At 45.0% G+C, this 26972-nt stretch overlaps 1 protein-coding gene across 6 annotated transcripts in view; it reads left to right on the top strand.

Moving 5' to 3' along the window:
* LOC108003707 (uncharacterized) overlaps nucleotides 1-26972 on the top strand; it is a 95214-nt gene that overhangs the window by 13025 nt on the left and 55217 nt on the right. For 4 of the 6 annotated variants that reach the window (XM_062082800.1, XM_062082795.1, XM_062082797.1 and 1 more), the window contains exon 3: nucleotides 11695-11941. The exons of 1 other annotated variant lie outside the window; for it this stretch is intronic. The gene's annotated coding sequence lies outside the window, so the exon portion shown is untranslated. Of the gene's footprint in view, nucleotides 1-7710; nucleotides 7729-11694; nucleotides 11942-26972 lie in introns of those variants that run through there. One more of the 6 variants, XM_062082798.1, reaches the window with a different exon arrangement.

Raw genomic sequence — 26972 nt, 5'->3', positions numbered from 1 at the left:
ATTTTGCATAAATGCGGTAAAATATGACGTCGACTTTGGCCATCCTTCGAGCAGTAATCTTGCCGGCTTTTAAAATAAAGATAAAATATATTTTATTCTGTTCCTTTTGTCGTTCGTAGCTTTCTTTTTTATAAGCTGATTTTAAGAATCAGAAATAGATGGAATCGAGTCAAAGGACGAGACAAACATAACTGAAATGTCGTTTAATGAGATATTCGAAACATCTTTAAACATAGATTCCTCCTATTTATTTTCGTAGAAAAAGAAATTTAATCAAATTTTATTCGTTCAAAGAGAACGAATTACATTTTTGTGCGGTAATGAAAGCACCGTTCCAAGAATTACTCTTTCCTCGTCGCTTTTCAACCGAGCAATTACCATTTTCCTACGAAGGAAGGAATTTTTCCTTGGCCCGAACAACTTTCCTAACCGGTGCTGTCGAACAGAATTTTTCTTGGTCCGGTCCCAATCCCGCAGAGTAATTCACGACCAACGATCCTTAGATCTCGCCCTTCCCCTTTTTTCGTCGCGCGGAATTCCCCTTTCGACCTCGCTCCGATCTCGCAGATAGGACGCACGGCCTCGAGAAGGTCGAGAGCGCGGTTTCGAGAGCGTGGCGTACACGTCGATGCAGCCGGTGACTGCCGCGCTAGGTCAATAAGCCTCGCTCTCAGCCGGATAATACGCCCCTTTCTCTGCCGCGCGCGCGATCACCGCCGTGTATACACGTGCTCGATCGATCGGTGTGCTGGTTACCGGCGGATCGAACGGCAAAACGATGCATCCAGTAATTTGGAGGCCTCCCGCTGCTTCTCTCTTTCCATCCTCCCTCTCTCCTCCCTTTCCCCCCTCCTCGAACTCCTCACCTCGTCTCTCGTCCGGATACGCGAGCGTGATCCACGCGCCGATGGAAGATCGTTGGCGTGCACGCAACGTCCTTCTTCTTCTTACATTCCATCCGTCGTCCAACCTTTGTCTCCTCCGCTAGACCCTCTTTCTCCTTCCGATTTTTAACCTATCGACGCTCTTTCCCTTTTATCGCCGATTCACGACCGCGTAAAAGCATATTTTATCACCTTTCGTTACGATCCGTAAAGTAAGACGCGCGTGGACCGACCGATCCATTATTCCCTGACGTCGAGTCGAGGATATCGTCGTCGTATCCCTTCAGACACGATTTAGTACGATTACGATCGTACTCTGGAGAGGATATCGAAAGCGAGGGGAGGGACGCGGGTTAAAGTGTTTACACCAGTTCGGTGTAACGGCATCGCGTGCGAATCGATGGTCCAAGGCGTTCGTCGACGATTTCTTGCCGCCTACCAGTTACGCGTGGCTTGATTTATCGATTCGTCGGTTTCGAATGGGCGAAGATGGGAATCTCTGGTAAATGTAGCAGAATCGAAGCGTTTCGAAGTAGTACGAATGCGCGTAGAAGAGAAACGTCGAGAAAACTGGCCGAAGGAAGTCTCGTTTAGATTTAATCGGCTCTTCCCTCGTTAATTTCCTTCTACGCTCGGAACAGAAAGAGGAAAAACGACTTATCGTGAGATACACGATCGCGATACAATATCGATAAAGAAAGCCCTCGCGTCGCGGGCATAAATCGTCGAATCGCGCTTTTCTTCCCCCACGATTCGAAACTCGTTGTATTGGGGACGATAAGAGAGGGAATCGGTGGCGTGCCGACTAATTAAATCAGCGTTAAATTATTATCCGTGTAACAGGTTCCTTATTTATTGCTGATTAATTTCGACTCGATCGGGATACGGACGAGGAGAGGCTGCAAAAGGACGAGCGGGAAAGGCTCGGATGGTGGACAAGGGGGAGGAAAAGGGGCTCGGCGTGTTCTGACCTTATCTAGCGACGTACGAGTAGCTTGTAACGCTGGTGCAACGTCGCGTAATTATAGTAGACAGGAGTAATTGCTCTCAGGAACTGGGAAGCAGTTCCACGTATATCGATACAGGGACAAACTCGGAGTAAACTCGTCGCGTTGCGTCGTACGAGGACTTTGATCGCGATACGAGCAATTCTTGCCCCACCGTTTCGATAACGAACAAATTTTAAAATCTTCTTACCCACCACGTGATTTTGTCGCCTTGGACTATTTCGGTAATTTCGCTAATTCGCTTCTTTCGAACACAAGATCCAGTTCTTGTGTCTTTTCGTTCGACGTAGAGGCATTGGAATTTTAAATTATGCAATAAGCTCGTTTTGCTATGTATATATATTTTTTTTTTTCTTTTCGATTCATCTCGAATACGCGTAAATTTCAGCGAGGGACGATTCTTCGCCTCGGTTTTGGGAGAGTCCAGGTATCGAGATTCTTGGCGTGCTTTCGCGTTGAAGGAATTCCCAACATTTATAAATCGATTCGATCGTTTTCTTTCGCACTCCTTTGCGTGAAAAAAAGTACTTTCTTTCTTTGTTTATAATTACATCGACACGTGCGTTTAAATATTCGATTTAATTCGTAACTCGACGAGAACGAAAAAGTTTATAACGCCGCGTGAAATCGTTTTCAAAGGATTCGTATAGGAAATGTATAGAAAATTCATCCGATATATACGCATACGGTTTTAACGTTTTAAATGCACAAATATGCGTGTAACTTTGTCGCGAAAGCGTGCGTTTCTTTTCTTCTTCTTTCTTTTCTTTTTTTTCATTTTTTTACTTGGCACCTATAAATTTTAGAATTATTATTTTTTTAATATCACATGTGTACCGCTTAAATGCTCGGTACGAACTATCTAAAAATATAAAGTATAAACGCGAATAGGATATTGGGAGAGAGAGATTTAATTAAAAAGCGATTGCAGCCAAAGGACTCGGATAAAAAAACCCCGTCCTATTCATTATCCTTAGGTAAGGTAGCGGACGGTGGTTCTCGTAAATTCCTTGCTCCTTATCCGAAACGCCTAATTTTTTCGCGCGATTCTATTAATTTTACACGAGGATGTTATTTGGAAGGTGGTTAGTTGCACGTGCAGCCTCGCCGCGATCATTAATAACGTTTAATCTCCCTTGCGAAAGCGACGTAGGTCGGTCGGTTTCCAAGAGGGGGGTCATTATCCGTCCACGACCACTCTCTAATTCGCATAATTCGGTTTAGGCCCAACATTAGGAGCGACGTTTATCCGACGCTTCTGTACCCATCGCTGCCGGCCCTCGAATTTACGATCACCCTGCCCCTCTCCGCCACTCTCTTTCCTCCCTTCCTTCCTTCTTCCTTCCTTCCTCTCTCTTTCGTCTTGCAAAAATTATCCCTCCAGGATAATGACCGCGACACGTAATCGGGCGCAAAAGCAGAGTTGCGAATGGCGGCGACGCCCCGACCACCGAGCCTTCCTTTGCGCGAAAGTAGGCGAAAAATACTCGGAATATTTGTTTACGAAGCGTCGCGTTGCGAGGAGAAGGTGTGCGCGGAAGCGGAGATCGTATCGCGATTCGTGTTCTCGCGTGTTCCAGTTGTTGTTCGGAAAACGTGGCGTTACGATATCCACTACGCGAACAATTTATGCCTGTTGTCCGGTAGATCGGTGTTTCGCGTCTTGTCGCTTGTCCACCGTTTATCGTTCGGTGGATCGTTGGTTGATTATAGCTTCACCGAGAGACGAGATTTATTATGAAAGCAAACGGCATTTCGTGAATATGTAAATGTATTATTATCGCGATGCTGCTCGTTTCCGTCTTCGTTATTTAATTATGCAACCGTTCCGATGTTCGTGAAACGCGACGCCCGGTTTGTCGAAATACCGGTATTACTCGCGATTTTCATCGTACAATGGTGTAATCGTGGAAGAACGGGTTTAAGTTAAGGTTGTTGATACGGAGATCGACCAGAATTCGCCTTCTTAGTCTTCTTTTCCTTTCGAATTATTCCCCCCCCGCATCGAGCGAGTGCATTAACGCGACTCGAATTGCACTTTTCCCCGATTCGAAGTGGCGTTTCTCTACAGGGTGCGTGTCGACGACGGAGGAAACCGAGGTAAGATCAGACGATAGCGACGGTCGAGAGTGGTTCCAGTTATTGATCATCGCGATGTGCTCGCAGGTGCGCCGTGCTTTCGCGAGAACTTTTCTCCCTCTTTCGCGAAATGAGTGCTGGCTTGCCTTCGATAATTCCGTTGCGATCCCCCTTTTGTCGATCAACAATCGTATAAAACATCGTATCTGAATTTATTTTGATCGAATATTTGCTATTGTATTCGCGAAAATTGTTAAATTTTATAGAAAGTTTCGTTTTGCAAAAAAATTGTACGGTGGTTTGGGCGTAGAATCAATTTTCGAATGAATATCGAACAGTAATATTTATTCGATGGTAAAATTTTTTATTTTCGCTGTTCGAGCGATCGTATATCTGTCCGAGGACGCATCGAGCGCGTCGATTTCGCGCGTTTGTCGCGTTTCATTTTTAAAGTAGTTGGAACTCGGCGTACAGAACTGCAACGGTTCGACGCATCTGTGTATACCTTGTACGGTCGCGCGCGCGCGCGTGAGTTTGCGGGCGCGTGCGAAGAAATGCTTTATCGTTAACGGACGGATCTTTGAACTTTGATAGACTCGACGGAACGTTACGCGCGTTGCGTGAACGAGAAGTTGGAGATCCGATGATTATCGTTAATTATTATTATTATTATTACGAAGCGAAGCCTCGAACCCTTATCGAGCGCGACTCGCGAACGAAAATTGCTCGATATTTCATGGATCTTCGCCGCGATTTTTAGTTCCGTACTATTCGTACGCGAGTTCTCCGTTATGTCTCTTCCTCTTACTGTTTCGCTCCGTGGCTGATTCTCTTCGTTAGTCCTGTGTCACGTCGTACAATAATAATATTCTATTGCCAATTATACGCACTCTCTGACGCACGTTACGCATAAGCGTGGCTTCACCGCGACAAACCGTGGACGTATATTGCGTTTAGACATTTCTAGACAGGTTCCATTATACCTTTGACGTGATGGCTAGCCGGAGGAATAATTTCAGAAACCAATTGCGGTTTCGCGTTGTCTCCTTTCTTGCGTGAGATTACCTCTTGCGTCAGAATATGGTAATAATTTCAGTTCGTTCGCCGCTCCAACCCGACGGTATATTCCCGTCCTATCGATTTTCCGCGCGTCGATAGATTCCAATCGAGATACTTGTTTCTTAATCCGAACAAAACAACAACAACGAAAAGAATACGCGAAACGTTACAATTAACGAATTAATACCGGTTCGCGAAATATTCGGTGGTTTGCTTTCCTGAGAACGTTTCAATTTCCGCAACGAATCGAAAACTTCAACGGACGTGTCGTTCAATTTTCAAACGATCGGAAGCGTTTTGAAATTCGCGTTCACCGCGGTATTGATCGAGGGCTCGGGAGACACGTTTTACAGTCAGCAGTGCAGTCTTTATCGATTTCTCGCCACTCTTCTTCAAACGCACACATTCTTCCCCATGCGGTATCTTGTCTGCTTTCTTTTTCTAATCCGTCGAGAAAATTAGGGACAAAAACGATAATTATTTGTTTCCTTCTTTTTGGTGAACGAAGAGTACGTTTATCCTTCGTTCTTGCGAACGTTTTCTCCTCGATTTTATTCGAAAAGTAAATCTCGAGTTTGCATCTTCGGCCGGAATACGCTGAATGGTCGAATAACCGCGTGGAAGAGAGTGAAAGGAGGGTTCTTCGATGTTCGTTTCGAGAAGAAATCCGGCGTTGTCGTTAAATAGGCGACGATAATTGAAATTTGTTTCTCCTTCCGTTCGATTTCCGCGGTTTGTTTCCCCCCATAGCGCAGAGCACAACGGGTCGACGTTCTCGAACGCAAGTCTCCTTCCTTATCCATTTTTCCCTTCTCGTCCATCCTCGGGATCGTCGAGATTCGAAACATCGGTTGGAAACTCGAAATTGAAAGTTGAGAGCGAAGCTTTGTTTCGCTTTTACGTAACGACGATTCGATTTAATGCGAATAAAACGGTATTTATCATATATTGGAGGATGAATCATTAATCGTTGGATAATAGCGAGGCAACCGATCGTGCGCATTATACATGCGGAAATCGGGAATCAATCGAGGAAGATGGTATTCGTAAAACGGTGTGGTGGGCTGGTTGAGCGATGCGGATAAATCGTTAAAACGTATTTCGTCAAATTTAATAAGCTTTATTTGAATAAAACGTTTCGAGATGTATCGAGTTATAATTTTAAACGAACGGGTGGATCGGAAAAATCATTAATTTATATTTCACGGGTGATGCGGCTAATTATTAATTAGCCGAGGATTTAACGGGCAATTGGCGACGGGGCAGCTTTCGTTTGTCCGTAATCGAGAAATCGAAGCTCCAGTTTTCGAAGCGGGAAGGATAACGTTTCGATAGGATCGAATTATTCCCGTTGACGCGAAAACGCAGTTTCAGTTTCTACGCGGAAGGGTTAAATTGTTGGGACGTTTCACTGCTAACGAGACGTAAATCATTTCTGAATTATTATTATTATTATTGTTATTGCTACCATTACAAGTGGGTTTTTTTCGCTCTCTTATATCTATCGATTTCTGCTTTCGATCGAGTTTTGCTTCTCCGCGAGTTCGATCGCAATATATATAAATATCCGGCGTGTTATCTAAAAATACCTGGGGATATTTATAGAAGCAATTATCGTGGAAAATAAACGGGACAAGGTTCGTTGTTATCCGATATACGCGTATCGAATATTTAATCGCGTCACGAAATTCCTGGGAACGGGAATAATTACCAAATATTGGCGTTTGAATCCGTATTGACTCGCGCGTGTTTTTCTATCGATTCGTTCCGCCGAGTATTCGAGTAACGTTACGAGTTACGCATCGACTCGCTACGATGGAGTTGAACAGAGATGCGCGAAATACGTTTTATTAAACGCGTTTCGCGGTTTCCATTAAACGTGGTTCCGCGTAACGCGCGGTCGCGCGACAGGGATTCTTTATCCCGTGTGCGTAGATCTCGTCCAGGGAACGAAGGGCGGGTCGAACTCGACGATTTGGAACGCAACGGCGATGGATAAGTGGATGTTTGCTCGATCGAGAGAAACAGGAATTTTTCGCGATTCGATCATCGAAATTGATCTTCGATCGTATCCTAATAAAATCGATCGAGAACGATATCGGAAGGATCAATCGAAACGGAGAGATGAAAAGGATGGAGGATTTTGCATCGATACGACGATTCACGAACGTTCGTTTTATCGAGTCGATAATAATAATAATAATAATAATAATTCGTTCCTCGTCAAAGGTTAAAAAATGCGAACGATGATCGAACAGGGTTCGCGGTTATCTGTCGAGAAAACGAAATCAGTCGGTCGAATTGGATCAGTGGAACGAGAAATTTTCTAAAACGTTTTCTCCGTTATTGAGTTTACGTACGGTGAAGTCAGCGCTGCTGTCTGTCTCTCGACTATCCACGCTCGTCTAACCGATTGACGCCGACGGCCTTTGATTTTTAAGGAACGTGCTTCTCGCCACGAGATAAGGAATTTTCCGTCGTTACATCGTAGATTCGTGGCGCGCTGTTAGCACGCTTCAGACGCTTAATATCGTTTCTCGTACGCGAGAAATCACGAGTAACAACAACGTAACAACCTTGTCGTCTTCTTTTTTCTCTTCTCCGCGACGCTCCGATCCTCCTCTGGATAACGAAATTTCGAGAAATTCTTTTGGCGGTTGTTCGGACGAATATCTATTTCCGAAGGGTTGAGACGACAGGTCAAAGACGTACAGTTACACCTTGTATATACATATAAATATATATATGTGTGTGTGTGTGTGTGCGTGCGTGTAATGGGCGCGACGTTGGAATGTAATTAAGAGAGAAGGCGAATGGTGTGTATCATTGTGTGTCAATTACATTTTGAACGGCCATTCGTACGACTTCCGGCAAGTTTAATTGTCTCTTAATTGTTCGATCATTCGTATTTAGATTAGAACGCGTAGATGGCGTTTCACTCGATACGAAGGTCGATAATGGGCATCGATAACGTTTTCGTCTCGACTTTGGGTCAAGCTCGATCGATAGCCGCATTTGCAAGTTTCGTGGGACGCGAAACGGCCGAACCTTTATCGCGCCTTCTTCTTTTCTTTTCCCGCTCTTTTCGGTTCTTCCCGCGGATATCTCCTCGTTCCATTCCTCGAAATCGTCCCTCCGCGATTTTTCTCCTTTTTGTTTTGCCACGAGAATACAAAGCCTTGCCTCTCGAGTAAAAATATCGTTTCAACGTAGAAATAACGGTTTATATTTAACCTCGACACGGTCGAGATCGATGATAGAAATTATCAATTTTATAAATTCATTGGCGAGATGGGAAATACAATTGCGACGATTCACGTTTTCGCGTTTGCCCGAAGAATTGGCTTTATCGTCGCGTTCGGGAGAAACCCCTCCCCCTTTCCTTTTTTTTTATATCAATATGTATCAATATTCCGCTGCCGTAGGATCGCGCTATTGTCGAGAAGCTGGCGATATTTCATTCGCCGGTACGTTGAACGCGCAATAAAAGAATTGAAATGGTACGTAGGTTTGGCCCAAACTTTGATATCGTGCACGCGCAACAAATCGCAATGTTTTCGTATTTAACCGGTTCGCTAGATTACGCGCTTTCAAATCCTATCTTTATTCTTGAACGCGTTACGCGTTTCGTAGTGGAATATATTACGGCGAATTCTCATAAAAAATTTATTTTTCGTACGATTTATTTTTTCTCTTTCTTCCTTTTTGAAAATCTGCCGATGCGCGCTCGTTCGTCGACCAGATGCACTCGCGTCGTACGTGACGTCGAAATTCTGGAAAATCTGGGAAAGGAAGCGATAATGCATAAACGGTATTCGCGTGTCGCTTCGTTGGAACTTTTCTCTTTAAGCAAACACGGGAAGGGGAAAAATAGCAAAAATGGACGAAACGAAACGATATATCGCGACGAAATATCTGCCACCATTTGTTACCTTCTCCCTCGAGAACGGACGATCTTTCCTCGTTTGCTGCTCCCCCCGTCCCTACCCGCCCCACTCGCTCGAACAATTTCGAGGGCGAGGGGAAGTTTTCCATACGCGGCGCATTTCCTTCTCGATTCCTTGACGAAAAGCCTCGTCGTTTGCACCGAACGGTATAATTAAAATGGCGATAAAAGATCTCGAATCGATTTCCCTCCCTTCGAGGGGAGAAACGATGGAAAGTTTCTCGAAAGTTTCTCAAACACCGGACGAGTTAAGAACGAAGCTGAAACTTTGCCAGAGTTATCCCGGCGCGATTTATTCACGGTCAACGGTCGCATCGTTCCCCGTCCTTGAATTCCATCGATAAAAATCCCATTTCGTTTTCCCGCCGTTTCTTTCGCATTCCTTGCCGCCACTTTCGTTAAATGACCGACTGATTTCACATACAATCGCTTATTCATGCGATCCTCATAAATGAATCATTGTGCATTCGCTCGGACTTTATAGGGAGCTACGACAACGTTTTGTCTCAATGACAATTACGCTCGCTCTCGACGCGTATCCGTTCACCTTGCTGGAAGGAGAAACCCCCGACGTTCAAGGACCAACGTTTTAACGCCGTTTCTAACTTTTCCCCCTTCTTCCTCTTCCTCTTCCTCTTCCTTTTCCAACCGGAGGCGAAGGAATGCCGCGTTTCTCGATCGTCGAAACCGTGGAACAACCGTTCGAAGCAAGAAGCAGACTCCTTTCTCGGTCGTCCTCGCGCGCCCGGTTCCGCGTCGGCTTCGTAGTTTCTGTCCACGTTGCGTTTTTGCCGAGGCGGAAACTCGGGCGAAATTTCGTCGAAGCGAACAAAGTTGCGGGTCTAGATAAGAAGGAGTAATTAGGATCGCGAGGGGAGGGGGAAAGGAAGCTCTTATCTAGAGGCAGACCGGTATCCTCGGCGCGATATGCAAAGCGTTGACCCACATTTCACCGATGCGTAAAAATATTTTATTATCGGTGGAGGAGCGATCGGCGTTAGTCGCGCCGATCCATCGTTACGAACGTTATCTTCAACGGTTGGTGAAGTGAAATTTTTGCCAGGATCGTGAATGAACGTTGGAACGGTTACTCGGCAGGGAAATTACCTCGAACTCAATAAGAGGGATCGTTGACCAAACATCCTTAAATTACGCGAGATTTCGTTCGTTCGTTCCTTCTTGCGAATTTTAAATCGTAATTCTCGCTACTTCTCTTTGTCGAAGAAATATTTTCAGATCGGGGGGGGAGAGGGAAGCGAAAGGCGACGACTCGATTCTCCGCGATCAAAGGGTGAAAGAAGAAAGAAGAAGAAGGAAAACGAGGGAATAACGAGTATTGAAAGTGGGAGGGATTTTTTGATTGAGCTGCACGAGCGAAGGAGGGCAGGTAATTTCGTTGGGATAATTCTTGCAACGACGGTAGGTGGCTTTACGAGCTGATTACGATCGTCAAAGAGGGGAAAGAAAGAAAATCTCCCGCGTTCGCTTTAAAATCGAAATAGCGTGTTTTTCGTCGATGTAGGTGGATGTAACAAATTTCAAAGCGACATTTCCATTATACATATATATATATACACACGATAGGTCTCAGGTAGGAAAATCTCGTTGCTGCCTCCTAGCTTACGCTACGTGATTTAACGTTGCTACTTCGTTTCCGAGATGGAAATAAATTTCTCGACCGTCCGTTTTTTCTCACCCGTCATAAACGTTGGCTAATCCTTTCCCGGTCGGAAAGCGATAAATTTCGAAGATCCTTGCTCGACGTGAGGTTCAAGGTTGTCGGTCCTTTTTCGAAATCCCACCGTTGATCTTTTCGACCGCGTGCTTTCCACGGCGGATTCGAGAGGGGCTTTTTCGCCGAAACGGGAAAGGGAAGAAAGGGATGAAACGAAATTTGAATTAAAAACGTCCCGAAACGTTGAGTTTTTTATTGGTCGCGTTCGGATGCACTTTCGTTCGGGAGGAAAAAGAGGGGGGAAGGAGGAAAGCGAATCGGCATTTGCGCGTTCTCTTGGCACGTTTCCATCGTGCGGTTCGAGGAGACAGCGGTTTCTGGGTGGTCCTTAATTAACTCGTTCCTTTGCATACTCGAATACGTCGGAGCGTGACTACTCTCGCAAAGTTGCTGCCTCGCCGGCATTCATCGCCGCGTCGAAAATCGGTCTTATTGTCTTATTAGATCTCGATCTTCGCTTCCACTGCTTCTCTTTTTCGCTTTTCGATGCGTCCCTCGAACGTCTGTTTGTTGTGCAGTAAATTAATGTTTCCCTAAGAAGAATTCTCGGTTCGTTTAAGAAGATGCTTAAATTGAAAGCTACGAAAGCTGAGAAATTTAAATATTTTCAAATTCGTTGATCGTAGCGTATTAAAAAATTGATACGCGACTCGTGGCAAAGTTTTTTAACTCAGAACGTGTACTTTAAGCGAATACGATATCTGAACAACGAGACTCGACGCGATTGTATATCGTGTATATAGATCAAGTGTCTTTTTAATTTCGATATTCCGATATTCTTATTGGTTGGGAAAATTCGTTTCGTCTGGATTTCGATCAACAAGGATGTTACCTCGCGAGGAATATCGAGCGATATCATTATCGTGGAAACGTTTGGCCTAATTGGTCAATTTTCGGAATCGTGTGGTCGGAAAAGACCATCGGTTTACGCGGCGATGTATCGCGAACGCGTACATAATCTAATCTAATCGGTTTTCGTTGCAGATCGTGAAAGGAGCGGGGAAAGCATGGGCTTCGATTCGACGGGAAATAAAATTGTACGCGTCGTCTGAGATTCCGGGGCGAGCATTCCCACGAAAAAGGTATTAGTTCCTCGAACCGCGTCGTTGGTTTGCCTTCAAAGTTGTTCGAGTGGCGAACAAAGAGGAAGAAGAGGAGAACGAAGTGGACGAGGGACGACGAGCAAACAAAAAGGGAAGAATCTTGCCAATTACTGCCGCTCTGAAATAAGGTAACTCAACCGCATTCTCAAATTTTCGACAACAACTTTTCATATCCGTCCGAGTAATTGTCCGGGATCGAGCCCTTTCCCCCTTCCCCCTTTCCCCGTCAACCGCCACCTTATTTCTTTACGCGGATTAACAGTTTCTTTAACTCTTCTCTCCAACGATTATTTCGCCGAATTTCTGTCCCCCCTTCCTTTTTCCGAAAGAAGTTTAAGGTCTCGTGGTTAGAAGAGAAGAAAGAGGCCGATCCTCGTCCCCCTCGTGGCCTCCTCGAGCTTGACAACTATTGACTCCATTTGTCTCCCTCCCTTGTCCCATGTATCTTACTTTGTGCTAACGTTTCGAACGTGACCCTCCGCCAAGTGCACTTGTGCGCCTCGCAAGGTCTCTCGTCCGTTCGTGTACGAATCTCCCGATTTTCCTAAATCGCCAGTTCCGTACGAAGAGGAAAAGTTTTAAAGTATCGATCGATCGATAATCTCGAAGGTGAACGACAGGACGCTTTTCCTGGAGATAACTGGAGATCGATTCGAATTAATTTCGCAGTTGCTCGCTTCGAGATCTTTTACCGGAAACGAACGGATTCCTCCCTCGGGATTTATTCAGCATTTTTGCGGCGGGGTTAGCCGGTGTATTCCGGTTGTTAGTTCTCTCTTAGCGCGGTCCAAGTGGCAGGCGAAATGGAGAGCCCTCCACGATCTAAAAATGGTTTCCACCGGCCAGGAAATGCTTGCTGGTAGGAAATATAATAGAGTTTCTCGGGCAAAGGAATCGAGAACGATTCGAGAAGCACCGCTATTATCGCTCCGTGTTTCTTTTCCACGCGTCTCTCCTTCAAATATTTTATTCCTCGAATATTTTTTAAGATTTTAGATATTCCGTCCCATCTACTTCTTCTTTAACGATGTAAATTTATTATAGGCGAGCAGAAAAATATCACTCGGCGATTAGTTTTTTCCTAGCTACCTGTATACCTAGATGCACGTTCGAGCAAACAAATATACTTAGAATCCGTCAACTTGTGTCGCAACCGATTTTTATCTCGATTTTTATCCATACCGTTTTGATAAATGTTACGCGAAACAAATTTATCTTCGACCAAGATTTACGCAGCGAATCGCGATTAGATTCGCTACTTGTAAAAACGATGTTTATCGGGATGTAAAGAATATCGAGTGGACGCGTACATCGATCGATGCGTTTTCGACGTTATTAAAAATGTACGCGGTGTACTTATTGTACGGGTTGGAAAATTTTAACATCAAATTTTTCCATCGAGGAGATCGATCGCAATGATTTGTCACCGCGAAGATAATTAGATTTATCGTATTTAACCAGCGTATCTTGCACCGGATAGAGATCGTGGATTAGCTTGTCCCCCTATAGGATCTATAGGATAATCTTACTCTTTTATCGCCCACGAGGTAATAGTCTCTCGATAATTATCCATCGGATATCCTTTTTACTTTTTTTTTTTTCCAACTTCTTTTCTCGATTTTCCTCCGATACGAAATTGCGGATATCTCGGAGGAAAGTAGTTTCCATCGTTCGAAAAGATATATCGGCGCGAACTTTGTTCCTTTCCAAGTTTCTGCGATTCATTTCCTCGAATACTCGTAATACTTCTCGATCGAAAGCTTGTTGCGACGAGCTTCCCGTGCATCGTTTTCAAATATTTTCGATATCGCGCGAAACGATTCCACTTTGGAGGGAAAACTGGACGAATCGATAATAAATTCGAGTCGTCCTCGTTCCCTCGAACATTCGGGATATCGGCGAAAAGCTCTCGCTCCTCTTCCGATTAATCGATCCTCGATTGTTCGTTCGTAGCAGGGCTCGTGTTCGATACGTTCGATCGTGGACGATATTCGCAGTGGAAATGTACAATGTTTCACCGCGAGGGAAATAAGCGAGCTAGAAATTCTAACGTACGTACATATACTTTGCTTTTTATCAGGAATTCTCGGGTAAGAAGCAGCACGCGTTGCTACGTGTAAAAATTCGATTCGTCGAGACAATTATTCTATCTTTCTTTTTTCCCTTCTCCCTCTCTCTCCCTTTTTGTAATTCGATTCGACGAAAAATTCAAATCACGCGCGAAATGATGGGCAATTTGGGAAATTGGATAACGAGGATCGGCGCGCTCTTACTCGAATTTCACAAACGTTCGTTCCGCGTGGATCGTTATTCCGAGAGTTAATCCGAATGCAGATACACGCGGCGAAACACGGTAGCCTGTTTACGTTGTAGAATCGCGTTGAATAATCGCGAAGCCGATTCGCCGTGTAAGTCGATGCAAACGAGCGGCGAATGAACGTTAAGATAGCCGAGAAAAGCCGGGAGGAAGCGGAATCCACGAAATTCTGCCCGACTCGTTTCCCATCTTCGAGATAAGGATCGCGATAAGGGGGGTAATTCGGTCCCAATCGATTACCGCTCTCCGATGGTAAAAAGAAAGAAAGGGACGAGTAGGAAAATTGTCTCGTTGAGAAATTAGATCGGTATTTTAATCGGGCGATATCGAGGCTGATAAACTTGTACTCGACGTCTCGTCCGTCGTCGACCAATTTCGCGTCGATGATGAATGGCGTTCCGATCGGTGGTTGACACCGTAAGAATGTTAATTCGATTTAAATTAAGCGAGCCAGTCGAGGCGATATTAATTGAACGTCTCTCGCGAAGAAAGAGATTTAAAGTTCTTAAGAGAAGATAGATTGGAGCGGGGAGGCGGACCAACTTTCTCAACGTTGTCGCATAATTTATTAGCGGGTAACGAAGAATGGCGATATCGCTATGAAAGAGGATATTATTCCTTTCTTTTGGCCGCTGATAATGTTGTCTCGCTCGATTTTTCTTCCTCTCTCTCTCTTTCTTTTTTTCAAAGTATTCTTGTTCTATCCGAATATTAAATTAAAATCAAATTGTATTCGTACGCCACCAGAATCGATCAGACTCATTATACGCGCATATATATATATGTTTGTGTATGATTTTATATGGATATACGGATATTTTCTTTAGTAACAGCGAATCGAGAATGCGAACGTTTCTTTTGTCCTTAAAAATACACGTTGGACGTTGCGTTTAACCGTGTAGCTGGTGTAAAAAATTTAATAAATTTGCGATAAAATTTACCTCTCGCGAAGTTGAAATTAATTTTTATTACCGTTCGATCGATACCGTAAAGGAGAGAGAGAGAGAAGAAAAAACGAAACCGTGAAAAAATTTATCGATTAATTTAATTTATTATCACGTTGGATCGCAATTGATGTTATTGCATTATTCGTTATTATCTTCGTATCCATATTTAATCCATAACGATTTTAAGAAAACTAGTTTGCAACATTTTAATTAATTCACTCCGTGTATTAATATCCTCGCGTTTAGTCATCCTCTATTTTGGAATCTGTTACGCGTAATTCTGAAAATTTATACAAACATTCCAAACGTATATTTAGTCGCGTTCGTTCAAATTCTTCGACCCTTCTTTCTTTTCTTTTTTTTTTCGCATTCTCAAGCGTACGATCGAAGGGTGTGGGATTTTTCGTATCGTATTCTCTGAACGCGGGTGAGTTTGCTCGATCGCTAATATCGAATATTCCACGTTATCGATACTTGTCTATTCTCTCGTTCGAAAGAGGGCCAGGAAGCAATTTGGAAAAGTTGCGTAAATAATTTCAGAGCGGAGGGGGAAGAGAGAGAGAGAGAGAGAGAGAAGGACGCGTAAGATGGAATTGGCGCAAGAGGAAAGAAGGAAGAGGCAGGAGGCTGGCGGATGGAGGTTGGCGGCGGTCGCGTAATCACGCGATAGACGGACGGGTGATAAAATCGCGTACCGGTCCACGTCCGTGTAAATCGATTCGTTATGTGGGCAACGGGTATCGATTATTATCGCAGGTTGGTGCCGATTTATCGCGGGGAGAACGGCTGTTTCCTCTTTGTTGGCGCCACGTCGTACGGGCGGTGGCGCGTATGCGTGCACATCGCCGAGGAACGAGTCCCATTAATATTTCGCAGCTATGCGCGCTGATCGCGCCGCCGCCTAAGAAATCCTGGCAACGAGGAAGTACGCGATCCGTGGCACGATTACTCGTGAGAATTCCATCGGGGGGAAAAAAGAAGACGCAGTGGAAAGTTTCCGCGATCGTTTCCTTTCGTTTCGTTTCGATCTTTCCGCCATTTTCCACTCGTCCTCGGGGGGAAAAATAACGGAACGACGTCTCGTCCATCCTTTGCTCCCCGAGAAGAATCTCTTTTCTCAGGCGCGAAATTAAAAATTAAACGTATTCTTAAGATTTTTCAGCGATCGCGGAACGGAAGGGTCTCTTTGACGACGCCTTGAGTTGACGTTTCGCAATGTTTAATATGCGCGTTAATAGCATTTCTACGCTTTGCCCGGAATTTAGTTGCTTTGAGAAAAATTTGCACAATTTTCCATGATTCGATCGTTTCCTTGTACAAGATAAATAATTAATCCTCTCTCCGAAAATTGTCCCACGCACCTTCCTCCGTTCTTCTACTCCGTTACTCTTCGAAATTGGTCGAAATTCTGCGAAACTTTTTAAATTTCCAACTTGGAGGGATAGATCGCGTGGGAAGTCAGAATTATCACGACTGTGCAGTTCGATTTCCATTGCGACGATGCAAGTTGGATGAAGGCGGATGAAAGGCGCGTTCGTCAAGTTGCTGGGCGCTTCTTTCCCGTTTTTCGATGACTGCTCGCAAATAATCGATACGACAATGGTGCGAAACGTTATCCCGCGATCACGGGATCGATATCGAATCGTTCGTCCAGCAGATGGTGCGCGAATCGCGTCCGACTCGCGTTCCCTTTCTATCATCGAATTCTCGCATCGTGTTAAGAAACGATCCGAGCGTTGGAATAAATGGCGCGTGTAAGTTGGACCCGGCGATCGATGGACGTCCATCCACAAATCGTTTCCCGTGGCTATAAATCGATCATATTAGGCAGCGTCGCTCGGTAAACAATAAGCTGTTTTGCATTAATACCGCGATTTGCAGTCACGCGAGAGATTGACGCTCAACTGCCATATCCGATGGAATATTAAACGGCGTCCTAGCAGTCGTCTGTATGCGACTCGCCGTCCTTTTAAACTCTCACCACCCGTGCTTATTCCCTCTGCTTTGCCGTCTCCGCGCGTTTTTCTTCCTTTCCTCCAACTTTATCTTCCATCCATTTGCATCTCGAGGCGAGTTTACTCTCGTACGTTCGTTAAATTCCCCTCCCATTGAATGCTCGATCCTCGCAGACTTCGTCCGAACGCTCGCCCTTCTCGCGTCTCGCGAGTGAAAATAAAAATTCGGGGAATGATTGAAGAGATAGCGGGCTACGCGTCGGTTCAATACCGACTCGATAATAATTCTCCTCCCTGTTTTCCTCCCTGTCGATTCGTACACGTCCTTCGAGTTTTCCTCGAGACGATGCACGATCGTGGAAAGAGGAGATGTTTATTGATCCGAAGAGAGAAGAGGTTTTCGACCGGCGCACGAAATATCGTGTTCCCGGCGAGTAATGGTTCGCACGGGAGGAGGATAAACTGGATATCGGATCGAAAGGCAGGAGAGAAAGGGAAAAAATGGCGGAGAATCCGGCGTGAAATTGGTGCAAGTAGCGTCGCGGGTAATTACGTTATCCGGTAATTGGTTTTGTAACCGGCGCTGCTCCGGCCAAGCGAAAAGGACGCGTCGCGCTGCAACAAGTTCGTACGATCGCTCGTTCGCGAGCCATTCAACCGTGAGCGAGCAAGACGGGGGATACCTTGTATACCGGCTTGTGTGTAACTTTAATTAAACTGCGAGCGGAAGAATGTTCGTAAATTAATCTAACTTGGTTCGGCGCGAATCGACGAGAGATCGAATCTGTTTCGCTCTGCCTGCCGATCTCCTCTCGTTTAATTGGCATCGATCTCGTTAGCATCCGCGCTACCGACTTCGACCTTCCTTCCTATTCTCCGCTATTTTAACAACAACCATCTTCTTTCGCGGTAATTTTCTTCCTGCAACGGGGGGATAAATTCGGATAATATCGCGGGATAAAAAGTTGCACAGTTTTCCTCTTCTCTATTTTCTCCAAGTCGATAAATTTTCCAAGTCGACTCCAACCACGATGCTCAAACTTAACCGTTTAGGGACTCGTTGAGGAGATGAGATGCCATCTCCTCGATGCGATTATCGCGAGTCATACACGCGTGTAGAGCAGAGGATTCCGATTTTTCCACGATCGAGCCTCTCCACGAAAATCAAAATACGCGTCCCGATCGGGGGGATCGCGTGATACACGCACGGGTGTCTCGTTTCTCCTCGGTGTTTCCTCTAATTACGGAACACGTGGATGGAGCGAAATGCACGCGACGCGCACGTTCGATCGTTATTAGGGGAATCGTCGTCGGTGTCGTGAAAACTTAATTCCCCGGGCGAGCGTGTGGCCCGTGTTATTACAACGCTAATCTAACCTCGCGTCGTAAACGATATTGAGGTTGCAGCTTCTGTACACAGAAGAGGAGAAAGGAGAAAGGAGGCGGCGATACGCCCGTAAGAGGGGTCGAGAGTAAATTTATTAGTCGGTCGGTATAATTGCCGGTCCCTTTTCCTTCTCTGATTTGGATCCCTAATGGGGACACGTAATTGCTCGTTGGGGACGTTGCCATGTTAAGTGGTCGGGCTTGATGAAACAGGGTTGAGAATAAAAAGTAGTAGTTTCGTCGCTTAATTAGGGCGACGCTCCTTTTTTTCCACTATCGAATATTAGCCAGCCAATTGCACGAACGCGAGCCGTTGCTTCGTAATCTGTCCAGAATTTGCTATCTTGTAGGAATTTGCCTCTCGCCAATTCGTGTCACGAGGTTTGTAAGCAAACGCTTTTTAACGATGTTTACGCGAACGGCTGTTGTCCGGCGGCTGCCAAATTCATTTACAGCGATTCCATCGATTTTACTATCGACGCTATATGCGATATGTGTATATATATATATATATTCGACATTGTCGTTATTCTATTCGGATTTTCGCGTGAAATTTTCACATTATTATAAATTGGAGAGGAGGGAAAAAAAGAACGAAAATCGAGCGAGGGAGAATGGAAAGAGATACGTATGACGTAGGAGAATGTTAATACCATTACAATTTCAAAAACGAAAATATCTTTTGTGCGCGTTTCAACGTTGAAGAAATTTCGAGGATTGAATTTAAAGTATATTACTCTGAAAAACTTTTTTCCGCTCGAAACGAGATCTCTTTTTCTTTCTATCTTCCTTTCTTCCGATTCTATTTATAGCTCGAAATCTCGAATGGATACGAGTATCTGTTCGATGCGATAAAAGCTGCGAGCGATGGTGACGTTTTTGAAAAACTTTAAGCCTTATACCCCCCTTCAGATTATTCGGTATTTCTGAGTTCGAACGCTCGAGATCGAGGGACGAGAAAAGGAGGGAACGCGGGATTAAAACATGGACCATTTCGCATCTGCGATGGAAAAATCAATATTTAACCCGGCAACGTACGGCTTGTTGCAAGTTGCGCTTTTCATTCAACCTGCACGCTATATGAAAATATTTGCTCGCTAGAGAGAGAGAAAATGAGGGGAAAAGTAGGAGGAGAGCGAGTTGCACGGCAGCCAAGTTGGTACGTGCCGTACTACGCAAGTTAAGCACGTTTATTCGTCGTAAATACGGAACATCTTGATATTTCGCGACAATTTCTCGATCCGCTCGCGCAGATGTTTACTTTTTTCCCTTCTTTTTACCTTTCTAAGGTACGAACGTCACCGTAACGTTCACCTATTCACAGACGATCTCACGCTGAGTTTGTTCGAGAATTCTCTCTAACTACCAGATCCGTATACGTTTTATCTACTCTCTGATGTTTACGATCGCGATAAACTTTCCGGATTAACGATATCTTTTTTTTCCTTACATCGCGTCGAAGAGAAAAGAAACGACGCGTTGGGTTTCCTTTCGATTTTCTTCTCCTCTTCTCTTTCCTCTTTTCCCTTCCACTCGCGCCATTTTCGAACTACCGACACCACGAGCGAACTATTCAGCCTCGTTATTTATACCGCGTAAAGTAAAGTAGCAGCGAGCCCGAAGACGTTCTCCGGGCAAAAGTTAGGCGGACATTTTAAATTAGAGAGCGGAGGGAATTAAAGTTGGCGGTGGCGTGGAGAATGGAACGGGATGGAAAAAAGGGGAAAAGAGATATATGGGAATAGTCAAAGATATTTCGATCTTTGTTACATTTCCTCCGAACTCGAGCCAATTAAGCCGATTCCCTTGGCGTAAAATTACAAGGCTGGCGCGAAAAGTGAAAAACTAATAGACGACGTAGGTTAAATTGCTCGGAAATTTATTACCGTAGCCATCATAAATTACGACCTCTCCCATTCTTGAGTTCGATCCTGTATTTATATCCCGGCATATCGTAATAATACTGGCAATTTATAAACTATCGAACCGATATATATTACGTATATCGATCGTTCTCCGTTGCGCGTAATTTATCGCGATGTTGAGACGGACGTGCGCGCGCGACCCGTGGAAACACGCGTCGAAAATACACAGTAAATCGCGTACAAACGCCTTCCACGTTCCTCTTTTCTTTCTCTTTTTCCTAGCAAACCTCGATTAAACTCCACACCCCGCGCAGATCGTCCTCTTCTAGTCGTCCTTCCCCGTTCGCGTTTCCATTACGCCTCGAAATTATCGTATATATCGCGCGGCCGAGTTATAATCTCCTCCGATAGCGATTCGAACGGACGATTATGGATGAGTTATCATCCAGGTCGGAAAAGGAATATTCCTCGGGATAATTACGTTTAATGGTCGCTTATATCGCGCGAGCTGGTTCCACGCCTCGATATCGTCGACCGCAGCTACCACGCGCGGTTCGATCCCTCGTGAACTATCGTAGCCCCGCGTTCCACGCGTACCGAAGACGCGAGCTGAAATTGATCGTAAATGGGGTAATGAAATTCTCTTTTTTTTCCCGGAATCTCTTCTCGAAAAATTTCGGAGAATCGCAGTTGAAATTATTCCATGTTCGAGGGATCTAGGAAACCTCTCCCCCCCCCTCGATATCGTTCAAGGATCGAGGATTTTAATATTCATGAAATTTTACTACGTACGCGTCTCGTGGCTGGAAAAAGAACACCCTTCGTCTCTCGAGTTCCTTTGTTTCGTACAACAATGGGTCAGATCGCCGAGTTACACGCTGCGTTAAGAGGACTTGCTTGAAAGTTCCTTTACGTCGTCCAATGAATGGAAGAGATATAGGATACGACGAACCAACGTTTCGTCTCGAGTGAAAAGGACCCGCTATCGTCCGTTACAAAGTTCGTCGTCAAAGCACCGCGGAACGTTGTCTCGGCGAGCGATACTTATTGAAGCGACGATTTCGTTTCGCCAACTACGGTTTATTACTTTTTCCCATTCGTTTTTTACGAATCGTTATCAACGGGTAGGGAAAAATTTTATCTATCAAGCGCGGGGAAAAAGTTATCTTTTATCGATGGTTTTACGATCGCTCAACGTTACGATTCCATTCCGGTCCGGAATAATTCCGCGATAATCGAAACGACGCGGGGAGAAAAGAAACCACCGATTTTCGTTATTTATCTCGAGAGCACCTTTCATCGAATTCCCCAAAAAAAGAAAAATCACACGTCGAGGAAAAATCACGCGAAACAATGCTTACGCTCGTACGAGATTCGATTCGTATTCGTCGAGCCAGGTCGAATCTATTCCAGAAAATTTGTTCCATTCGAACATGGAAGTTGTACAATGGAGCTCCATTTATCCCACGTTCATTCATTAAAACGAAATTTTACGCACGTCCCGTCGATGGGAATCGTCCAATCGTTTAAATATTATTCGAACGAAAAACATCGGAGAGAATAGAGTGCGAACTGCATCACTGCGTCGTTTAATCGTCGATTAATCGTCGGATCGATCGCCCAATCGAGGAGTAAAGAGATTCCGCGTTCGAAGGAAACTGGAGATTTCTTTTCATTTCGTCGGTATCGATCGGTATCGAAGCGAAGAAATTAATATAGAAATTGGTACTCGTATTCGTAATTGCACACCGGGAGGGAAGAGGATCGCGTTTACAAAAGTTTAATGTTGGCGTTCTCGCGTGGAATGCGAGCGGTTATACCCGCTGGCTGACTCGCTCCATTAAATTATGAGTCGAAGTTATACGCGCAACTTTGAAACTGATTTAATTGAACGTCGGTGCCGGATTACGCGATTATTCCGTAAAGGGTAAACTCGAGTTAAATGGATTTAGAAACGATTCCAAGTTTCGCGACGTTCCTTCTCGTCGATCTCGCGAGACCGAGGGAAAGGAGAAGGGGAAAGAATAGAGAAGGAAAGCGTGTCGAGCCCAAAACGAATCGGTCGACACTCGATCGCGAGCGGAGGAGCGGAGGGAAGATGGACAGGAGATGAGGGGAGGATAAATTATTAAACGCCGTTTCCGCGTCCGTGCGAGGACGACGAGGCGTAGAACGCGCGCGGCCACGACTCGCCAGCGAACAATATAAATTTTCATTCATAAAAGCGGTCGGCTGACCTCGCGAATGCAACACGCTTTTATCAGCCGTAATCTCGTAGTGCATTCGCCTGCCGAGTGGAACGATTACATAATCTGTTGGCACGGCTGAATGGACGCGGTCGACGTCGGCCCCGGGAAAACCGGGGCTCTTACGGTAATCGTTTTTCTCGAAAATCCCTTCGTGAAAACGTTTCTTCTTTTTCCCCGTTCGTTTCTTTCTTTCTGCTCGATCGTTGCCTCCGTCGATCCGTCGATTTTAACGATCGTTGGATTACTAATAGCGTTCGCGAAAGGGGAGGGAAGATATATGGAGAATGGAAAATGAGAGAAAAGAGGAATAATAGGTGGACTAATTGCGCGAAATTAGTGGAAGAGCGACAAAATTATTAGCTTCGATTACGCCGAGTACGTCGCGGCAATTTGTAGTTACACGCGAGACAAATTATCCGAAATCACGAACGATATTACCGCTCCCACCAATGCTCTCGTGGTCGATATTGCGCGTCCTTTCCCTTTCCCTTCCATAAATCGGCGAGAAGAAAAGCGAACGATTGGCGACGATTAGCAGGGGACACTCTGTATTCTCCCTGTTAACCGTCCGTAAATCATTTCTCGCGCGGCTCCGCAGCTCGTAAACGGCCCACGGCGACAGCGTTCTCGTCTAGCTAGACAATTTGTCACTTCCTTATCACTCGACCGGCTCTCCTTTCTTCTTTGTCCCGCGTGCCCCGTTACCTACGCGCGCAACAAACCACTCGACTCCGCGCGCCTCGCCTCGCCTCGCCAGGGGACCCCTATCGAAAACGGCAGCGTCAATGCTCGCGAGCATCCTACGATCCCTTCTTATCACCAACGCTACGCGAGAATGGTAACACCGCGTTGTTTCCTTCCGGCTACTCGCTTCGTTATCGCTCCCGTTCGAAACCAAGCCGCGCCATTTCATCTCCATTTTTCCACCAAAAGTTATTCAAAAAAAAATAAAACAGAAAGAAAGAAAACAAAGTTGTTGCAATTTCGGAGAAATGTTTTGTTTTTTTAGAGAGGAAGGGAGAGAGAGAGAGAGGTATGCGCGTCGAATTTTTTTTCAATCGCTTTGTTAGCCAGATTCGATCGGTCCGTGTGTATTTCGTTCGACGAGTATTTTTCGCAGGTTTTAATCTCGAATACGAGTAACGGATTTGGGTTAAAAACATTTAATTAGACGTCGTTGAATTTTGATCTCGAGAGATCGTGCGCGTCGATATTTTCTTGAAATATGTATTTATGTATATGAATTATACTCGTCGACGTTTCTTTTCTCTTCTCTTTTTTTTCTCGCGTATCAAAGGCTCGAAAAGAGACATTTGTAATCGAGATGAAGGGACGCGAAAGATCGGCCAAGTTGAGGATTTTGATGAGATGGCTGGGACGATGAGAGGAAAATAAAGAAAGAAATGAGAGAAAAGGAGAAGAGAGGATAACGAGGATGGTGTGGATGAGAAAATAATTGCTGACGTTGATGTCGCACCGTAATTCATTAACGAGTTATACGTGTACAAAATAAACGCGGTTCGAAACAAGATGGAATGCTCGTATTTATAGCCAACTTGCGACTCGTTTCCTTTTTTCTTTTTTTTTTTTTTTTTTGCCTCGTGGAAATCCTCGAGTTATCGAGGATCGATCCTCGAGCTCTTTTGTTCGATCGAGTACACATAAAAATTTCCTTCGGACGAAAAGATCATCTCGGAGAAAGAAAGATTATTGGTGTATTAAGTAGGCTACGATCGATAAAAGATGTATCGCGAGAAAGATACATCACCGTCGTGAGGTAGAGAAAATACTTGTGGAGACGTTATGAAAGCGTAATCGTCTCGCGTACGCATCGAAAGTTTGCGCTGCTCGAAAGTTGAACGAGTCGTCGATAGATGATCTCGTTATGGATCGCCTTCGTCGACAATTTATATATACACGCGATACGCGATCGCCGAGTATAAATTTGTAGGATTTTTCACGGGCGCAAACGGACGGGAAAGATGGAACACTTCGAGACGATAGATCCTCCACCTCCGTACGCCTATCTCAACTTTTGCCTGGCTTCCGGTAAACCGTGACCAATCCACGCCGTTCTCACTCGCCTTTTTATTCGTATCTCGCCTCGCCTCGCCTCGCTTCGTATCTACGGCTGTTACTTATTCTTCCAACGGTTCTTCCTTTTTTATTTACCGCGTACACGCTACTCCTCGAGCAATCATCCTCTATCTCTCGGCAGAGATGTCCGCACTCTTTGACACTCGGAGATGAACGTAAGTGGCGGTTGGCCGCGGCACTGGTGTATACTCGTATATATTTAATGGGAAACAATGCGAAGCGAAGAGGCAAAGATTATTCCTCCGGGTAATAAAGTTTCAGATACGTTGTACGCTAGCTGTTAGCGATACCTTATTACAAGGTTGCTACAATGTGGCCAGTTTTATGTCCGCGATATCGTACGTAATTATTGTCTTTAACCGGCGCGATGCCTATTAACATTCTGACATAATGGCACGCTACGTACGACTCTCGCTCGTCCTGCTAGTAGTCTCGCTGCGTTTACTCTTATCTTTGTTACAAAAAAGAGGGAGGGGAAGAAAAGAAGGAAGAAAGGAAGAGAGGGAAAAGAGACTAGACGATAGTGGCGCGCATGCTCCGAGCGTTTTTAGCGGCAACTGTTCCAACTCGGAACGGCGATCGTTTTAACGCGATCGTGTAGCTTCGCCCTTTTCTTCCAAAGATAACGGATATTATCGACGCGATAATATTTATATTTATGGTTATATTAACGTAACCACTTTGCGATTAACTTTCCCGATTAGCACGAGGGGGGGGATTTCCTTATTGGGTAATTGAAAGTTGGAGAAGTTAGTTTTCGCCGGAAGATAATGGTGATGAGGATAAAGGAAATTACGGTATCGCGACTCGTCACGTTCGTCGAAATAAAGAAAGGGGGGACGTAAAATTGATACGCGATCTTGTTGCAATTTAACGCAAACGACTCTATCTTCGATTGGCGCGTACCTGTATCCGTGGAAAAAAGTAGCGAATAACGCACGAGGGTAGGTGCATGTCCGAGTTAATGAACCGTGTCTCGAGGCAGCAAATAATTCAACGATTAATTAACATGGTGATTTCAAAATGAGAACAAGAATAAACCGTATGCCCTCTAGCATCGAGAGCAAAATCGAGTTATAATCGGGATCTGTCCCTGGCTATCGGACAGTCCGCCGAGATTTATTCTCGTTAAAAAAATTCCCGGTAATTCTTTCCGTTCGAACATTGCCTGGCCGTTGTCTCTTTATTTTTAATACGGCCAAACTATCGCTCGTAAACGAGGCTCGCTCGTACTCGCCGACTTGCGCCGCTCGCGATCTCTGTATTTATCGCGGAGAAGCGATATTCTTGTTCACACGGGATTACAGTATCGCAAATTTCTTGTTGGCAAATTAGCTGCGGGGAGCTACATCTTTCGATAGAACTTCCCTTCCATTCCCTCGACGGACCGCTCTTAATGCGAGTTCGTGGAATACCGACGAATTATCCGTCGTTCTCGTATAATGCGAATAGATACGTATCCACGAAAGCGGTATCATCGACGTATTAAGCAGCTATTAATTACGTCGTAAATTCGTTAAAAAGAGGGGGAAAAGAATGTTTGGAAAATAAGCAAGATTAACAAGACGCAGTAGGATTAAAATTTCGTAATCGTAGAAGAATCGAAATGGTGAAATGGTGATTTTAAGATTATTCGCCGAAACGTTAAAAAGAGTGACAAACTCGAACGGATATTTGCATATTGGCGATATTACGATAATCTTGGAATTACAAAGACGGGGAAGGCTCGATATCGCAGGAATAGTGCATTAGCGCGCCTATTCCTCGACAATTTGTCCATCCATTATATTCGGTATCCCGACTCTCCACCCCCGATCCTCCCGGCGTTAAGTGCCGCGTATATGCACGCGCTATCACGACCGTAATAATGGCGCATACTTTACGATCGTGTGCGCACGGTATCGGTTGTCGGCGCGAGAGAGAGAGAGAGACGGTACAAGATTCCATTTAAGTGTTCCGCAAATATTGTTACCGCGGCGAGAGGGAAGAATCCGCGGCTACTCGCTTGATAACGCCAACAGGATGGCTAATCGCCTCGCATAGCGACCTTGCTCGGAACGAAATATCGCCCTTCTCTTTCGAGAGCGATCGCCAGATTTTTACCACCACGATCCGAGGGATTTATTATTCCCGCTCTTTCATCTCGTGTAATTCGCGAGAATTGGCATTGATCGACGGAGGAGGGAAACGAGCGATCGATTAATTAAATTCGGCTGCTCGGCCGCGAAAGTGGAAGAGAACGCAGGACGATTATGCGTCGATTGAATTTCTCGTAGATGCGTAACGGTATACCGTATATTGATCGGAATGCCACATGTCGGGTTAAATTATGCGTGCATCGGA

Source organism: Apis cerana, linkage group LG12 (genome assembly GCF_029169275.1).
Source record: "Apis cerana isolate GH-2021 linkage group LG12, AcerK_1.0, whole genome shotgun sequence".
Classification (NCBI taxonomy): domain Eukaryota; kingdom Metazoa; phylum Arthropoda; class Insecta; order Hymenoptera; family Apidae; genus Apis; species Apis cerana.
Note: the sequence above shows the minus strand (reverse complement) of the source record. Positions and strands in the feature narration are given on the sequence as shown.